General features: G+C 34.4%; 1 protein-coding gene across 2 annotated transcripts in view; it reads right to left on the reverse strand.

Moving 5' to 3' along the window:
- The window catches only part of LOC145286288 (uncharacterized), a 60,285-nt gene extending 46,613 nt beyond the window's left edge, over positions 1-13,672 (reverse strand). For both annotated transcript variants that reach the window (XM_080135148.1, XM_080135147.1), the window contains exon 1: positions 13,536-13,672. The gene's annotated coding sequence lies outside the window, so the exon portion shown is untranslated. The remainder of the gene's footprint in view (positions 1-13,535) is intronic.
- Positions 13,673-19,030: the final 5,358 nt, after the last annotated feature.

Genomic DNA, 19,030 nt, shown 5'->3' on the forward strand with positions numbered 1-19,030 from the left:
GCAGGAAACAGGGAGGAAATTTTGTCAGTGGTCACCATTCGACCACCCAGAAGTTTACTGCTCCAGATATCTACTGCTTTAAAATTATAACACAAAAAAACTTATCCAGGTAAGTAGAAAGGTAACTTATTTTTGCCTTTGGTAACATTTATTTCTTGTAAATGTTTTTTTTCATCCTTTTTTCATTTTGTTGGCTCTTGTAAAAAATTACCTTTTTCTTTTTCTCAGTATCCGTTTCAATTTGGAATTCTGAATACACTCCAGAAATAAATTAGTGAAAAACTATTTTTTTTAGATTGTTGAAAATAGTAACTAAAAGTCGGGGATGGTTTTACTACAAAACTTGTAAATCTTACAAGACATTTACGTGGCAAAGGCAAACTGTGGACTTACTTTTACGAAAGCCACAGCAGAGCTTGTCACTCGTACAGTTTAACAGATTTGCAGATCAAACTCTCCTAAAATGAAAACAATTTGCCAAGGATGTTAAACTGTACAAGTGACCAGAACTCTTCTGGTTAGTAAGTATGCAAAATAGTAATAATCTGTACCTTACTGCTTTTTTTTAATATCTAGATTTCATCTGAGGGGAGGAGGTTTTTTCTACTTATCTAAAATAATTGTTGCTGCTTCTATAGAATTAACCTGAACTTAACAAAACAGTCTTTTACCAAACTAAACATAAAACTTAATTTATAATGAGGTTAAGGGTCACAAGTGTACTTCAGCTAACCACTTTTTTTTTTTTTTTTAATTTCACTCTCAGAAGAGTTACGGTAGGAAAAAGACGAGATAATCTAAAATTGAATGATTTTAATACTTTTATTTTATCAAAAAAAAATTCATAATTTTTGTTTCATTTTATTAGTAAATTTAAAAAACAATTTAAAATATTGTTGCTTTGTTGCTCATATACAAAATTTTAAAAAATTTAAATTCAATAAATGTATTCATAATATTTTCTGTTGCGTTACTTTGTTTTTACTGAACTTGTTTTCAATTACGAGAAAATTTTGGTTTGGAAAATCATTAAATTTTGGATTGTCTGTTGTCATCATGATGAAAACAAGGGAAGAGGATGTGTTGTATTTCACATGCATCTAGCTGTGACCAGAAATCAGCAGGCGTCCAGTGCGCATGTCAATGGTGTGCTAATTGCCTGTGTATCAATATGCCAATCAAATTACAACTTGACACGACACAAGATAGTGCATGTATATATAAACAAAAATAAATCTCTGCTACAATTTTTTTCATATTGGATTATACGCAAAATTTGTTCTCATCTTGAGCGTTATTATTACACTATTAGAAACCCCATATCGGTGACAATTACGTTAACTAGTGTGAATTATTTTGAAATATACATTTTATTAGTAAATTTTTTAAATATTTTGAAATATTATTACTTAGATAATAAAATTTCTCAAATTTAATTCAATAAATATTTCTGTAAGCGATGTTTTTTGTTGCGTTGCTTCGTTTTTACTGAACTTGTTTTGAAATATGATAAAATTTTGTTTCTCAATTTCATGAAATCGTGTTGGGTCATGTCGACGGAGTTGCTTGGGATTGTGTTGACAGAATTGTTCACATTGTGTTGGATCACATTAAGAGAGTTCGGGACTGTGCCGGGTTGTGTCAATAGAAGTGTTTGGAACCATATCAGCCGTATCGTTCGTTATGAGTTGTGTAGATGGAAGCATTCAGTTTATGTTTGTTGTTCAATTGGCTTGACTGTGGTCGTAGTCATACTGCTGCATATGAAAAAATAATATATTGTTATCATATGTGGCAGTATGATCCGACAACTGTCAAGTCAACTGAACAACAAACATAAACCGAATGTTTCTGTCTACACAACTCATCACAAACAATACCGTTGATGCAACCCGATATAGTACCAAACACTTCCGTTGATACAACCTGGCATGGTCCCAAACAATTCCGTCAACATAACTCGGCATGGTTACAAACACTTCCGTTGACACAACTTCACATGATCCTAAACAACTCCATCGATATGACTTAACATGATGCAAACAATTCCATTAACATAACCCAGCACAGTCCCGAACAATCCCGTCGACACAAGCGAGCACAGTTCTGAACAATTTTGTCAACATGACCAAGCACAATTCTGTCAACACAACCCAGCACAATTCTGTCAACACAACCCAGCACAATTCTGTCAACACAACCCAGCACAATTCTGTCAACACAATCCAGCAGAGTTCTGAACAATTCCGTTAACATGACCCAGCACAGTTCCGAACAATTCCGTCGACCCAACCCAGCACAATTCTGTCAACACAATCCAGCATAGTACTGAACAATTCTGTCAACTAGGGTTGGATCAAATACAATTGTATTTGTATTTCAATTGTATTTAAATACAATTTTAATGTAATTGTATTTGTATTTTTAGATTTAGGAATAAATGCATTTGTATTTGTATTTGTATTTTTAGACTTAGGAGTAAAAGTATTTGTATTTGTATTTCTGGTAACCTAAACGAAAGTATTTGCATTTCAATTGTTAAAAGTCAGTATTTGATCCAACCCTGTTCACATACATGTTGCGTAGTGTACCAGTCTACCAGCCCTGTCCACTTCCAGTCACACACGCTGCTGCTAGTTGAGTGACGATAAGTCTGTGAGTCAAGTAGCTTCAATTCAGGGTTGCCAGCTTGGCTTTTTTAAGGCCAAATTTCGCGAATTTGGCTTTTTTTGAAGCAGTTTGGCTTTCAAAATTTTTGTTTGTTTTTTTTCAAATTTATGCTTTAAATTTGGCCTTTTTCGGATAATTTTATATAAATATTTATTAAATATGGATTATTAAAGAAAAAGTTATAATAAAGTAATTTAAACAGTTGTTTGGATGTCTAAACTTGTAGATTTAAAAAAAAAACTTTTGACCTCCCACTCCCATTCATGGATTTACACCCTCTTGCACTAAGCGAATCTCACACCTAAATGTTTAATCCGGTTTCACAGTTACTTACTAAATGTCTATATGGACCCTTTCAAAGAGTTCACAGTTGAGTATGAAACCATTTTGGGGACATTTTTTAGTGCTGGCGCCTTGTCCCTGCCAATTAGGTCACTGAGTATATTTCCTCTGAAATAATTAATTCTTGTATTTTTCGTTTGAAATTCTTTAAAAGTAGTGTTTTGAAATTAATTGAATTAATTTATTTTCAATTTATAGAAATTTGAAAACTTATAACTATAGCTATTTAAAGTTGTATTTAAAATGAATATTTTTAAGTATTCATATACTTTTTCCTGAGTAGTCCCAAAAGTTTAATTAAAAGTCAATAATTATAGATTTTCTAACTATCTTGGATTAATAGACACATTTGCCTTAATAATGACGCATAGATTGTTCTTGGAAACAAAGTCTAGTTTTAGAGTTATGACTAAAATTAAATTTATCAATATTTTAGAGATATTTTAAGTTGATACCTCCAATCCCCTGAGTAAATTTGGTCTTCTGACGACTGACAGAATTCTTTTAAGAATATGATTGACAAAGAGAAACTTATTTACAAATTGTACCAATAAATATGGTATGGAAAAAATGGCACTAGTAAAAATGGTAAGTAGATGTGGAGTCTAAGATAATAACCAACTACTTTTCAATTATGCTGTCATCTTAGAAATCTGTCGATTATACTCGCATGTTTACTCATTGTAAGTGTTTTCTTCAGATTTCATGTGTAATACTAAATGGTGCCCGGAAAACTCGTCCCGGGAAAACTCGTCTCCGGAAAACTCGTCCCCTTTCGCTAGGTAGGAAAACTGGTCCCTAATTGAATAAATATTGATTGAAAACACATTTTATGATCATTCTTGAAGGAGATATTGTTTTTTTTTTTAAATAGACTATAGCCCCCCCCATAATATTTTTAAAAAAATATTTTACTTGTTTAATGTTTTTTTTTTCTTTTAAATAAAATCGATTTTCTAAGTGTCCGTTTTCTACCTAACTGGCTAAGTTCTTAGTGGTTTCACTTATTTTAAAGCGTTTATTATATTCATAAACGAGACCGCATATTTTTTATACTAATATAAAAAGAATTTACTTATTTACTGTTGTTATAAAAGGGTAAAATCGATTTTTCTACTTCGCCGACTATGTTGTGTGTTGTTTAATTTATTTGGAATCGTTTATTCGGTAAAGAAAAAAAAACACAGAAAACAAACAAAAAAACATGTCGAGTGTTACGTGAGAACGAGAAATAATGTCCGGTATAAGAGTCTTGATAATCGCTAAAAAGAAAATTAAAGAAATTACTGAGGGAGATTTGGTTTTAAAAAGAAAATAATAAATTTTAGGGTTTGTATTACTGTACACATAGATTCGAAAAAGTTGTCAAAAAAACAAATATATAACAAATAAATGTTATCAAAGGCAAGATAAGTTACTTTCCTACCAAACTGGATATATCTTTTGTGTTTTTATTCAATGTAACATGTTTATTCAGCTCGAAAAACATACAGTGTTTACCGATGTATTGGACAATTCAAAATGGCGGCCGACTCTCTCTTAAACACGGTAAGTTCGGAAAAAGGTGTTATAAATAATAAACTAGACAAAATACTATTAAAAAACACCGAATATATGTCAACATATGTCACGGTAATATATATTGAGCGAATTTCTAACAGTATTTTAAAGCCGCCTTTTTGTATTTTTATTTTTATTTTTTTTTTAGATTGCTGTTTTTTATTGTTTTTGAAACATTTAGGCCTAAAGTTAATCTGGTGCTTGTGCAGTTTACTAAACACATTAAAAATGAAGATATTGGTGAAGATACTGAAAAAGAACCATAGTTAATATTTATGCGGAAAAAATACACGTTAAATGTTTTTACGGCGTCGTTAGAAACTTAAACTTAAAAATCGATACTAAATTCATCGGTAAACACTGCATGTTTTTCGAGCTGAATAAACATGTTAAATTGAATAAAAACACGAGAATTATATCTAGTTTGGTAGAAAAGTAACTTATCTTGCCTTTGATAACATTTATTTGTTATATATTTGTTTTTTAACTACTTTTTCGAATCTATGTGTACAGCAATACAACCCCAAATTTTAATATTTTTTAAAATATAATTTAGACAGGGGGGGGGGTTAAAACTATATCTCCCTCCGAAAAACAACCAACAAAAAATGAAATTAAAAAGATTCTTGATAAACGATAGCGGAGTTTTCAATAAAATTGATTAATAAATTTATTTAGTGATTACTTTTTCTCTGAATGATTGATTTTAGAATTTTGAAGTAAAAATTTAAAAAATTAAAAATGAGTTAACGAGAGATTGTTAGCACATGGCATCTCTGGCGCCAAAAAAATATTTCGCTTTTAATTTATTAGTTAATTTTTGCAAAATTTGACAGGACGACAATAAATGTGGATACTTGATAGAATTATAATTTTAAATAACGCATGAGTGCATTTGGTATGAGAGAAAACGAAAACATAACAACAAAAAAACTATCATAATTAAAAAACCAAAACAAAAAAGTAACGCTCCCAGTTTTTAATTTTTTTGTTTTGTTTTTTATTATTGTTTTTATGACTCCAAAAAACGTCGTTAAAATAAGAACCAAAAAAATTGTAATTAACTTTGTATGAACATAATAAACGCTTTAAAATAAGTGAAACCACTAAGAACTTAGCCAGTTAGGTAGAAAACGGACAATCGATTTTATTTTAAAAAAAAAAAAAAACATTAAGCAAATAAAAATATTTTTTAAAAATATTAGGGGGGGGGGCTATAGTCTATTTTAAAAAGCAATATCTCCTTCAAGAACGATCATAAAATGTGTTTTCAATCGATATTTATTCAATAAGGGACCAGTTTTCCTACCTAGCGAAAGGGGACGAGTTTTCCGGAGACGAGTTTTCCGGAGACGAGTTTTCCCGGGACGAGTTTTCCTAAATTCATACTAAATAGATTGTAACTCCAAATGGTTACTAATATCATAATCGTAAAAAAAACATTTATAAACATCTCTTTTATGTAATCTGTCCCCGTTGTCAATCAATGCTTATATTAAAGTGTAGTACCTGCTCTGATGACCTAACTTTATCTAGTCTGTCCTTGGTCGATGAAAGAAAAATTCTTCTAAATTGGGGTATATATTTTTGGCTATGGGAGATAAATTCTGTGCCTTTTACTTTTTAAGGCAATTTCATTTGGTTTTACAATTTTGCCAGTCAGACTTAGAGATAGAAAAAAGTTAACTACCCTAAAAAGTTATGATGGCCCGAAAATGAAAGATCATTTTATGTATAATTTATATGCGAAACTAATTACTTAATTTAAATTATAAAATATTCCTTTTCTAGATGTTCACAAGTAATCTTTTGAAAAAAAGTAGAATTACATTTTTAGGAGGGATAGCTGAGGGTTCTCATCTACTTTAAAATATAGATATAATTTCATTTTAATTTGACAAACTTCTTAATGTTATCCTGGTGCTTGTCCCTAAAAGTACACAGGTGAAAATATCACTTCCAAATAAATTAACAAGAAAACTCTTTGATATAATTATGCATTAGGCAAAAATATGTTCTACACCAAAAATCTTATCTCCCCAATTTTTACCTAATTATTTCGCAGTCAACTCAGTTGTCTTTGAAGAACACAGTTCAAGAGAGGAAGTTTTTCATGACCGTGAACACAAATCAAGACGAGGCTGACATGAATGCAAAACGCCCTCGTCTTTTTGCCTACATGCCACCAGCTGGGAAGCTAAATGTAAGTCCATCAATAAGCGACACTACAGTGGTAAAGGCAGAACTCGATTCCTACTTAGAAGAATGTGTTCTGGCTTTTGACGTCAACCCACTGAGGTACTGGCGGGAAAACAAGAGCTTCAAGATTTTGAAGCCTTTCGCCAGAAATATTCTAGGGTGCTGTGCAACATCGGCACCATCTGAAAGAGTTTTCAGCAAGGCTGGTAATTTTTATACCCCAGAGCGAGCCAAACTTGGCCCGGAAACTTTCAGAGCTCTAATGATGATAAAATGCAATGAGGACATGATATAGAGTGTAATGTAGATGTCAAATTTGGAAGGAAATATTTCTTCTTTTTTTCTTCTTTTCTTCGCATATTTTCAGATTGTTTAAATCAGTTATTGTATTTTTATTTGTATTTTGAGATTGAGGAATAAAAGTATTTGTATTTGTATTTTTAGCGTTAGTATTTGTATTTGTATTTTTAGAGTTAGGAATAAAAGTATTTGTATTTCTGGTAACCTTAACGAAAGTATTTGTATTTGTATTTCAATTGTTAAAAGTCAGTATTTGATCCAACCCTACTGTCAACACAATCCAGCACAGTTCCGAACAATTCCGTCGACACAATCCTGAACAACAATGTCGACACAATCCAACATAACACAATATTTCCATACGTGACACAATACCAGAGCAACCTTGGCAGTTACTCTCTCAACGACTCTGCGTCGTCTTTTTGTAGCCCTTGGACGAACTCATTTTCACCATAGGTGGTCCCAACTAAGACACTGACACACAAGTCTTAAGTGCTTCCACGCATACCTGTCACAGGTTGCTATACAGATATAAGTTGGAAGAGAAAGTGCAATAGCAATAAGCAAATGGTGTTAGGGTTAAAAAAAGAAAATCGAAAATCAAATTGTTTTTGAATTAAACCGAAAACTCGACTTTATAGCAACCCATTGGAGATTGAACAAGAAAAAAAATGACTTACATCTTCGAAGTCTCAATAATGATTTAAAACAAAAATAAAATTCTGGTAGAAATCTACCCAATAAATGTTACCATGACATTTATTATAGTAAAAGTTAAAATCCTAAGCTGTTAAATGGCTTAAAAGTTATAGAATATGTGTATTTCTGTAATGCTTTGTTTTACAAATAGTAAAGTCACTACATCATGGCATGAATGTTTCGAAAAAAAAAAAAAAAAAAAAAAAATCTTCATAGGTGTTAAAAATACTCATTTTATTTTGTTAAATATGAGAAATCATTTTGGGTTGAAATACACATTTGGTGCTTGTTAAAATAGAGGGCATTTCTGGATGACAGTGACATATTAGCAACAGAGACGAGTTATTGACCACTGTTATTCAAATGAGAAATGACATCTAGCGGCCATTATGTGAACCTTAAATATAAACAAGTGTTTACGATAACACAAAAGTATATAACGAAATAAATAACAAAAATATGAAAATCGAAACATTTATTGAATAAAATATGTATCAAAATATCATTTTAATGTATTAATATAATTTATTTTCAATGAGTGACTTAATGTATTGAAATATAATTTCAGTTTGTCAATGTAGCAAAATAGAATTTTAAAAGCATGAAACATTTATAGAGGTTTAATAATTTTTTTTGTACACAAAGTTTTTTTCACAGTAAAATTGTATAAACATATCTAAATATAATTTTTGTTTGTCAATGTAGCAAAATATAATTTTAATTTAATTGTTTTTTTTTTAGTTTGTTTTATTTATTTTTTTTTTTTTCAATGAGTGATTTTTATTGAAACCTTTTTGGAATATAGTGCTTTTGCACAGTTATAAGGAATAGAGTTCCCTTATTTGTTCAAAAGCTCTTTCCCAAGGGATTGTCTTTGCACGAACTTTTAGAAAGCTACAAGTTATCAACCCTTATTCGGCTGACACACAAATTTACCATTTGCATGGTATTAGCCCCTGAACCCTGGGACTATTTTTCCGACATTTCACAGCCTTCGGTTACACTACACGTGAACATGCAGTACCATAAACGAGGGCCGTGAAATGTGCACTCGCGTACCAAACTGCCTGCTCACATAGCGTAGTAATCCTTGGCAAACAATTTAAAATTAGATGAAAAACAAGTAGTTTTCCAGATATTTTCTTTTTTTTTTTTTATTTTACAAAGAAGTCACTACTTATCAAGACCCAAAGGCTACTCGAGGATAAGGGTTAATAAGGTACAGTAGTCAATGGGATAATGCCGTAATAATTGTTAGGAGTGGAAATTTGGTAAATTAGATTACTTAAAAGGAACAGCTCATCAAGAACTTGTTAACATTAGACTTGAAGACAACCATATTAATTATAGTCAGCCAGAAAGCAGGCAAATGGAAGAGAGTTCCATAGGTGTGGAATTCTAAGAAAGAAGCTTTATTCATGGAATCTATGTTTAGGTTTAGGCACAGATAAAGAGTGAGGGAAATTATTGATAGTGTTTGCAGCTAGACGAGTGTTTCTTGTGAAAGTTTGGCAAGGGAAGACCATAGATTTGAGCTCAGATGAGCACTTGCCATGAAAATAATGATATAACATGCTAGCAACGTCTCTTCTGTGAGAAAGAGGTTGTAGGGAAGAGAAAAGAGATTCCTCTACTAGGCTACAACGTCTATTTTTAACTCTGTCAAGGCAGGATAAGTCCTTTTTAGCAGCTCCTGCCCAGATGTGGCAACAGTACTCCATCCTTCGACATACCTGACTCTTATATAGGTAGAGAATTGCATCAGCAGGGAGATATCTACTGGATCAATAGAGGGATCTCACCATTTTTCCAGCGACTTTGGCAACGGATTTGATGTATGCGTTCCATTTCAGATCAGTAGTAAAGGTTAAGCCCAGAAGCGTGTCAAAACATGAAGCCTCCCCAAGATGAGAGCCATTCATTTCAATTGATGCCAGATGAGGATCAGAGGGTTGATGATGCAAAGATAGAAGCTTGGTTTTAGCTGCATTAAAAGTAACCAGCCACCTCTTTCTCCATTGTACCACAGTCTTTGGTGTACTGCCATAGATGGTAGTGTCGTCAGCAAAAATGTCTATGAATGATCCAAGGATATGATTTGGAACATCATTAATGTAGATTAGGAAGAGAGTTGAGCCCAGGATGGACCCCTGAGGGTCTCCAGCATTAATATTGTGAGCTTCTGATTTCTGCCCATCAACTACTACTCTTATGAACCTATCAGAGAGAAATGATTTAATAATTGAGAAGACATTTCCAGCTAAACTGTAACTGGAGATCTTGTGAAGTAGACCTTTATGACATACTTTATCAAAGGCCTTTGATATGTCAAGAGCAACTGCCCTAGAAAGGAAACCTCCATCAAGAGATTTATTAATCCTATGAGATACAACCGTAAGCACATCTGCTGTAGATTTAGCAGAATGGGAACCATATTCTGTGTCACTAAGAAGTTTATTTTTGCTGAGGTGGTTGACTACTACTCTATTTAACACAGATTCCAGCAACTTACTCATGACGCACAGAAACTTATTGGCCTGTACTGAGAGGGAGATGACCAATCACCTGAATTCTTAAATATAGGGCATACTGACAAGGTTTTCAAGGGTGTTGGGAAGCAATTCTCCTTAAGACAACACTTAAACAGCTTTGAGAGCTAGTTCTGGTTGAAGTTTTTTTTAGCACTTCCCTGAAACCTCTCTCCCACAGAAAAGACGTTGCGAGCCTGTCTTTGTTTTATTGTTATTTGCATAGCAAGTGCTTGTCTGAGTTCCATTCTCTGGTCCCCCCTCACCAATCTTTCACAAAAAACACCCGACTAGCTGAAACCACTGTCAATAATTTTCCCCACTCTTTATCTGTGCCTAAATCAAAATGTAGATTCCATGAACAAAGCTTCTTTCTTAGAACTGCACGCCTGTGGAACTCTCTGCCGCTTGCCTGTTTCCCTCCCGACTTCAACTTGAATGTCTTCAAGCCCAACACAAACAAATTCCTGATGAACCGCCCCCCCCTTAAGTAATCACACTTTATCAAATCTCCAATACTAACTATTACTACAATACTCTCCCATTGATTACTGTACACACAATAACCCTTATCCCCAAGTGGCTTCTGGGCCTTGATAAGTGGTGACCTCCATGTATAAAAAAAAAAAAGCACTATAATAGGAATGCCGTCAAGGCCAGTCGCTTTACTAAAATCAAGGTTTTTGATTAGCTTGACAACATCATGCACAGATATTTGTATGTCGCATAGCGTGTTTTAGGAGAAAATACGGGGGAGGGGGGGGGCTTGGTCGCATAGGGTAGAATTAGCTGCAAAGTTCTTGGCAAAGAGTTTGGCTTTATCTGATGCTGACGAGATTACCTCAGGTCCATTGATGATAGTTGGGATATAGCACACACTTCTGTTCAAGATCCTGTTCGCTATTTGCCAAAACTGGTGGGAATCAAGCCACTGCTCAACTACTGTGGACTTGACAGACTGAGCATAAAACTCTCTTGCGTTTTTTATTACTCTTTTACAGTGATTGCTGGCAGTCCTGAAAGCAGTTTTAGTCTCAGTACATCTATTACTTTGGAAGCAATGGAAAAAGTAATCTTTGTGTGCAATGGCAGCAGCACATTGTGAAGAGAACCACGGCTGGCTGTTAGGTTTTTGCTGGAATTTTTTGGAGGGAATAAAACGGTCTATACCTACAATTAACCATTCCATTAGGTCTGATACTATAGAGAACACATCCTTTTTAAACATGGAATGCAGAGGTAGATCTGATATAAATGTACGGAAGCTATCCCAGTCAGCCATAGTGTATCAATATACCGTACAATGGAGGGGTGCATCGGAGGACTTATTACATTTCATTTTTATCTTAACTGATACAACTGAGTTGTCAGAAGATCCCAGTGGAGGCAGAATGTAAGATGAACATAGCTCAGGGCAAGTTGTGAGAAAAAGCTCTAGGAGACCTGCATACTGGCCATGAGTGTCAGGCATACGGGTGGGTTCGTGAACAATCTGAGTGAGGTCAAAGTAATGGAGAAATCATGACTGAACCTCATCTCATCATCGGTTTTGTTTGAATGGATTAACCATTCCACATTGTGAACATTGAAGCTTGCTGTGGAGGCGACAGAGAGCAAATAGAAATGCAGTAGTGTGAGCAAGTTTAACCTGGAAACACATATAGGATAATTTTATTCCATGACCATAGCGATCTTGGGGGTCAGATTTGGAAGTTAGGTTAGAGTATCCTTTAACTACGAACTCATCTAGGAAAATAGTTCATCCAATGCCAGTTTCGCTTAGAAATAATAAGTCTGGTTTAATCTCCTGTAATTGGGTTTCAACCTCTGGAAGGTTGGAACATAGACCCCACATGTTGGAGAAGGAGACATGGTAGTTGGGGTCTACATTGGATATTGGAGATCTGAGTTTAATCGTTTGTGCCAAAAATATGTGCGCGCTTGCATGTATAGAAATGGTCACCACTGATAATATAAGGAATTACATTCCTTGATATCTGGAAAACTACTTGTTTGCAACAAAAATATGCGCGCACTTACGCATACAGAAATGGTCACCACCGATAACATAAGGAATTAGGTACATGTATCTGTATAAAGATTTTTCTTTATTTTTCAATTTCCTCGTGTCTTTATTGAAAGATGAAAGCAGAAAAATAAACAAACAAAAAAACTTTTAGCCAATAAACAAACAAAAACATGCCCCCCTCCCCCTCACTAGGTGGCCAGAAAACGGGTACTTATTTTAAGTTAAATTTACATGGAAAAGTGACCACCCATTTTTTGAAAAGTAATTTCTTCATTTCATGAAAACTATTTCTTTGCGACGGAAATGGTTAGCAGAATCGTTTTTAGTACACCAAAATCTACAAAAAAATTTTTTTTTTTTTTCAATATGAACGTGAGACTGGCCTTAAAGTAAAATTTTACCAAATATTGTGCGCCATGAACCTGTAATTTAAAATATGCGTTCCGAGTTATGTTCCCTAAGGAAAATGCAATTTACCCCATTTTCCGAAAAAATGACTTTTTGCTATACTACTTTTCTACTCGATGAATTTTCGTAATTTTGGGATATATTACTAATTTCGACATGAAAATTAAAATACGTAATATTGTTTTTGCTTAAAACGACATATTTTTAAAACGTCGACCTGTCGATCTTACAACAAGCACCACACATTTTGTATCGAGAAATGCACTAAATATGTAAACATTGGCTAATAACAACTTCGAATATGGTCGTCTCATTTGGGCCATGTTGGATAACTTTATCTAATGTTTGCATATTTCAAGTGTGTATTGCTCAATACAAAATGTGTATTTCTCAATAGATTTTAATTCGAGATGATTCCTCGTGTAATATTTTTTTAAGGGCATTTTTAATACCTACAAAGAACTTTTTCTCGCAAACCATTCACGCCGCGTGCCTTTATCTTACAAACTTTAATTTTAATTAATAATTAATAAACAACATAGTGTTAATCTGGTTAAACTAACTCCAATTTTACTAATTTATTTTCGCTCGTTTCTTCTTTCCTTCGTATATGTAGTATTTGTTGTTTTGTTTTGAAATTAAACCGAAGTTTACTTAATCAAACAGAAGCAAAAAATAATAATGATTATTTAACTAATACTGTTACATTATTGATTAAATACAACACTGTTTTAAAAATATATACAGAAAACTTTTTTCGACAAGACAAAAAGTATTAAAAGATACAAAAAAATACTTACGATCTTTCTTAATGAGGAAACTGACAGATTTTTTTGGATGACGGCGGGCCAAAGGGGGAATTTAAAACGACCAATGAAAAGCCGTGTAACAGAAGAGACCAAAATTTAGCCAATGAAAAAGTGTCTTTTATTTAGACTTTTTAATTTCTTTAAAAAGAAAGTTAATCCAAATAATACGAAAGGAAGAAATATTTTTATTTTTCCGTTCATTCATTTTGGTGCTCCGAGCACGGTAAACAGTTCGCAGAGGGATGGGGGTAAATTTTTACATTAGGTGCACCGACTGCACCGCCAAAATTTCTTTAAAATAACGACTTTCCAAGGTTTTTGACTATGCTGAATACGAAAATCGCATTGAAATTTTGCAGAGACATGTAGTTATCGAGATATAAAAAAAAAAAAAAAAACTATTATGCATTGTATTCTTTGGCAGCCATTTTACGCGCGTGCGCGCGCCATAAACAAAATGCACTAGCAGAAGCAAAATGCACTTTCTGAGACTGCCCCCACCCTTCCACCTACCGAGAAAAAAATCCGGCGGACCTGTACGAGAGTGCATACCCCTTAAAAATGCGTGTTTTACAATTTTATTACAACTTTTTTTTAACGATCATAGATTGCAGATTTAAGTAGCATATTAATTAAAGAAATTTTGAAAAAAATAAATTAATGATTTTTAAGAAGGGAGTTCAGTTCACTTTCTCGTTATAACATTCTACTTCATTGCTACCTGACTTACGGTCCATTTCTTTACCGATGTGTCACGTAATTAGAACCCCTTATTAAAAGTCATTAATTTTTTTTTTTTTTTCAAAAATTTTTTTCTGTTAAAAAATGATTAATAAGTCTGTAATCTAGGATAATCGTCGGGGCGGAAGGTGTAGGGGAAAAGAAGTTTAAGTGAAATTAAATCTCTTTGCCACAAACAAAATAATAATTTAAAAAAAAAAGGAATAAAACAAAATGACACCCCCTTCTTTTTAAAATGCACCCATTTATTTTTCAACAAAAACAACAAAATGAACAAGCAAAGGTCCGATCGATAAAAGTTTTTGAGAAATTATTATGATTAGAATGTTAGATGAAAGTCCTTCGTAAGGTGAAAGTCTTGTGTGAAAATAATGTTCTTATTTCAAGGTTTGTGTTTTAACTGGCAAAGTTTGCCTTATTAAAAAGTCCCATGAGAAAAGTAATTCGTTGTTATTAATTCTTAAAGAAAATGTGCGGAATGGGTGTGTGGAGTGTGATTTTTGGGTGCCCGTGTGGCGTGTGTAATCATGGTTTCGACAGCTTTGAAAGCGACGATGAGATGAAAACGAAAGGCATATGCTTGTGTCACGTTGGAGCAAGAAGAGAAGAAGAAAGAAAGAAAAAAAGGAGAGAAGAAAGAATGTTTGATGCGTTTAAGTACTTTTTGGACCGGCTCCAAAACAAGATTGCTACTGCTGATATTTGGTTTTTGGAAAAGCGTTAAAAAGACAATCTTCTAAATTTTCTCATTGGTTGCTTGTGTCGTGTGATACTGTCTTCAACTACGTCCACCAGAAATATATTCATTTTACTTTTGTTGTTGTAAGAAAAGCATGTGGGCGTATTTGAAATTATGTCGTTGCTGGAAGAACTTATTTTTGTATAAAATGCACAAGGAAATTGAAATGAAGAAATGTTCGTTTATTTGCGCGCGAGTGTGTGTGTGTGTGTGTGTGTGTGTGTGTGTGACAGCACAAATACTCCCCCCCCCCCGATTAAAAAAAAAGATATAAAACTGTTTTTCTCTATTTTTTTTTTTTTTTTCAATATGTAATGTATTCCTTAAAATGTTTTGGCCAGTGTACTTTTCTGCAGGTTTTCGTTTTGGTAGTCGCGTCGGCGTTCTGTACAACAGTAGGTTCTGTAAGAAGTTGCTTCAGTGAGGGAATGATTTGAAAATCTTCTTCCATGTATGTTGGTTTAAGTGGGTCCAACGCGATAGTGTCTCTTTTCCAGCTTTTTGAAACAGTGAAATATTTATCCCGCCTGTCCAGAACTGGGTATGGACCAGAATAATTTGGACAAAATGGCTTTTTCACTGAGTCGTTCCTCACAAATACATGTTTGGTGATGTGAAGATCTTTTGGGATATAGGATTGTCTGTCTGTCCTCCTGGTGGGTGTGAAATTTAGACGAGACATTTTGTCTTTCAACTCTGTTACGAACGTGGTTGTAGTTGAGATCTCCGTGTATTGATCAAAATAAAATATTGTCCCGGTAGAGTCAAAGTGGAACCGAAAACTACCTCCACCAGTGTTTTTTTTTACAAAGGAGTCACCACTTATTAAGGCCCGGAGATCACTCGAGGATAAGAGTTAATGAGTGTTCAGTAGTAAATGGGACAATATCATAGTAATCGTTAGTAGTGGAAATTTGGTAAATTGGATTACTTAAGGTGACGGCTCATCAAGAATTTGTTTGCATTTGACTTCTTTTTTTCCTTTTCTTTTTTACATGGAGGTCGCCACTTAACAAGGCCCAGAAGCCACTCGGGGATAAGGATTATTGTGTGTACAGTAATCAATGGAGTAGTGTTGTAGTATTCATTAGTATTGGAGATTTGATAAAGTGTCATTACTTAAGGGGGCGGTTCATCAGGAATTTGTTTATGATGGACTTGAAGACATCCAAGTTGAAGTCAGGAGGAAAACAGACAAGCGGTAGAGTTCCACAGATATGCAGTTCTAAGAAAGAAGCTTTCTTCATGGAATCTACGTTTTGATTTAGGCATAGATAAAGAATGGGGAAAATTATTGACTGTGGTTTCAGCTAGACGGGTGTTTATTGTGAAAGATTGGCGAGGAGGGACCAGAGATTGGAGCTCAGACGAGCACTTGCCATGGAAATAATGATAAAACAAAGATAGGCTCGAAACATCTCTTCAGTGTGCTTTTTAAGTCTTCTTTTACAGAGTTCAGCATCATTAATTGTATCAAAGGTATATTGTCTGCCCAGTCTGTGCTGTTCAGACTCATTGCCAGGGAGGTTTTTAACTGCCTGTGAAAGCATTCAATCAAGCCATTTGAGAATGGGTGATATGCTGTAGTCTTGATGTGGTTCGTTCCCAGTAATTGATTAAATTCTGCAAAGAGTGTCAATTGGAACTGTGAACCTCTGTCTGTCATAATGACTGTGGGTACTCTGAAAATGGCTATCCAGTCCTGAAGTATGGCTCTGGCTATATTTGAAACTGAAGTATCCTTAACAGCTATAGCAGTAGGCCATCTGCTGAATCTATCGCTGATAGTCAGGATGTGGGTGTATCCCTTTGAAGTAGGTAATGGTCCTACCAAATCGATGTAGATGTTGTTGAATCTAGCATCGGGTGATCTAAAAGAACCCAGTGATGATTTCGTGTGTCTGTGAATTTTGTGCTTTTGACAAGGTATGCACGTCTTAGTCCAATTTTGAATATCTATGTTCATATTCGGCCACATGAAATGTTGCATAATTAGCTTTAAAGCAGCTCTTTTTCCTGGGTGAGATAAATTGTGAAGATGTTGGAAAACTTATCGTCTGAGGCTAGGTGGTATGTACGGGTGTGGTTGTTTCTTTGCCGTGTCGCAATAAACAATCGCTGTATTGAAGGGTACAGAATTTTTTCTAATTGTAAGGATATGTTTTCCTGAACATCTTTAAACATTGTGTCTGATTCCTGTTCTCGTGCTATCAATTCCATGCTTAGCTGGAATTTAGAGAAGTGATCATGGCTCTGGATAAGGCGTCTGCTACAATGTTCTCCTGGCCCTTCATGTATCTTATATCCGTGGAGTACTGTGCAATGTAATCGAGATGTCTGATTTCTCGTAGGCCATATTTGTCTACATGTGTGTGTAGCGCATAAGTTAACGGTTTGTGATCTGTGTAGATCGTGAAATTTCTGCCTTCCAAGATATGTTTGAAATGTTTAATCGCCAGATCAAATTGCCAATAATTCCCTCGAAAATGTGCAGTATTTTCTTTGTATTTTGTTTAGCTTAGCCAAAAAAAATGATATAGGGGCCATCCCATCATCGGTCAGCCGGTGTATGACTGCCGCTACGGTTACGTCTGACGCATCCATTGTAAGTGTGAGTCTGGTATCTTTCTTGCGATTTATGTAAGTCAGCTTTGTGAAATTTGCTAGGGCTTTCTTTGCTTGAGTAAAGGCTGCTATGGCTGGTTCATCTAATGCTAACTATTGGTTCTTGATCTTGTTCTGCAACAGCGATGTTAGTGGCACGAGAATTTCAGAGCAGTTTGGTAAGAATCGCCTGTAATAGTTGATTATCCCTATAAATCGACAGACTTGTCGAACAGATGTGGGCTGTGGAAAATTAGCGATGACACTTACTTTTTCGGGTAGTGGTGATATTCCACCCTTGTCGATCGTGTGTTCAAGGAAGTTGACTTCTGATTGGCCGAAGATGCATTTTTCAACGTTTACTTTTAGGCCATAGTGAGATAATCTCTGGAAAGATCCAGGTGCTGTTTATGTTCGTCAAGGTTTTTACTAGCAATTAGGACGTCATCCACATATGCAAATATGAATGGCAATCTTCTGAAAATCTTGTTTATTAAGCGTTGGAAAGTTTGACTAGCGTTTCGAAGTCCGAAGGGCATGCAAGTGAATTCGTAAAGTTCAAATGGTGTGGTCAAAGCTGTTTTGTAGATATCTAGCTGAAACCACTGTCAAAAATTTTCCCCACTCTTTATCTGTGCCAAAACCAAAATGTAGATTCCATGAACAAAGCTTCTTTTTTAGAAGTGCACGCCTGTGGAACTCTATTCCGTTTGCCTGTTTCCCACCTGACTACAACCTGGATGTCTTCAAGTCCAAAATAAACAAATTCCTGATGAATCGCCCCCTTAAGTAAGACACTTTATCAAATCTCCAATACTAACGTACTGTACACGCAATAACTTTTATCCCCGATTGGCTTTCGGGCCTTGATAAGTGGTGACTACCTTGTAAAAAAAAAATCCTCCTCTGCTAATAATTCTTTATTTTGTTTGTTGCTACATCACCTTCTACTTAAGCAGAAAACCAATAACGAAAAAGGTAGCAGTTTTAAAACCAGAAATACAAAATGAGAAAATGTCAATAGTTTACAGAATTTTGTATGGAAAATTGTTCTCAATTTTCACTGAAAAGTTTTTCTGACAAAGAAAACAATGGTATTGATTTTCAGTGAAAAATATTTGAAATGAAAAATTGTTTTGTGAGATTAAATATTTTTTTTGTTGAAAAATTTTTTTTTTTTTAAATATGCAGAAATTGTACAAATGTGCGTTTTACATTTGTAGAGTTTTGCACAATTTACTTGGTCAATGTACTCATCGACTATTACATGTGGTGACATAATTGTCTTTTGTCGTATTCATTTGAAGTGAATGTTGCTGTGTGAATGTAGGAGGAATATGTGGTTCTAGTGTTTTAGTGTCAAGAAAGGCTCTTTTACCCTGTTAATGGATATAGTCTCTTT

The sequence above is a fragment of the Euprymna scolopes genome, chromosome 10 (genome assembly GCF_053919585.1).
Source record: "Euprymna scolopes isolate OS-2025 chromosome 10, ASM5391958v1, whole genome shotgun sequence".
Lineage (NCBI taxonomy): Eukaryota > Metazoa > Mollusca > Cephalopoda > Sepiida > Sepiolidae > Euprymna > Euprymna scolopes.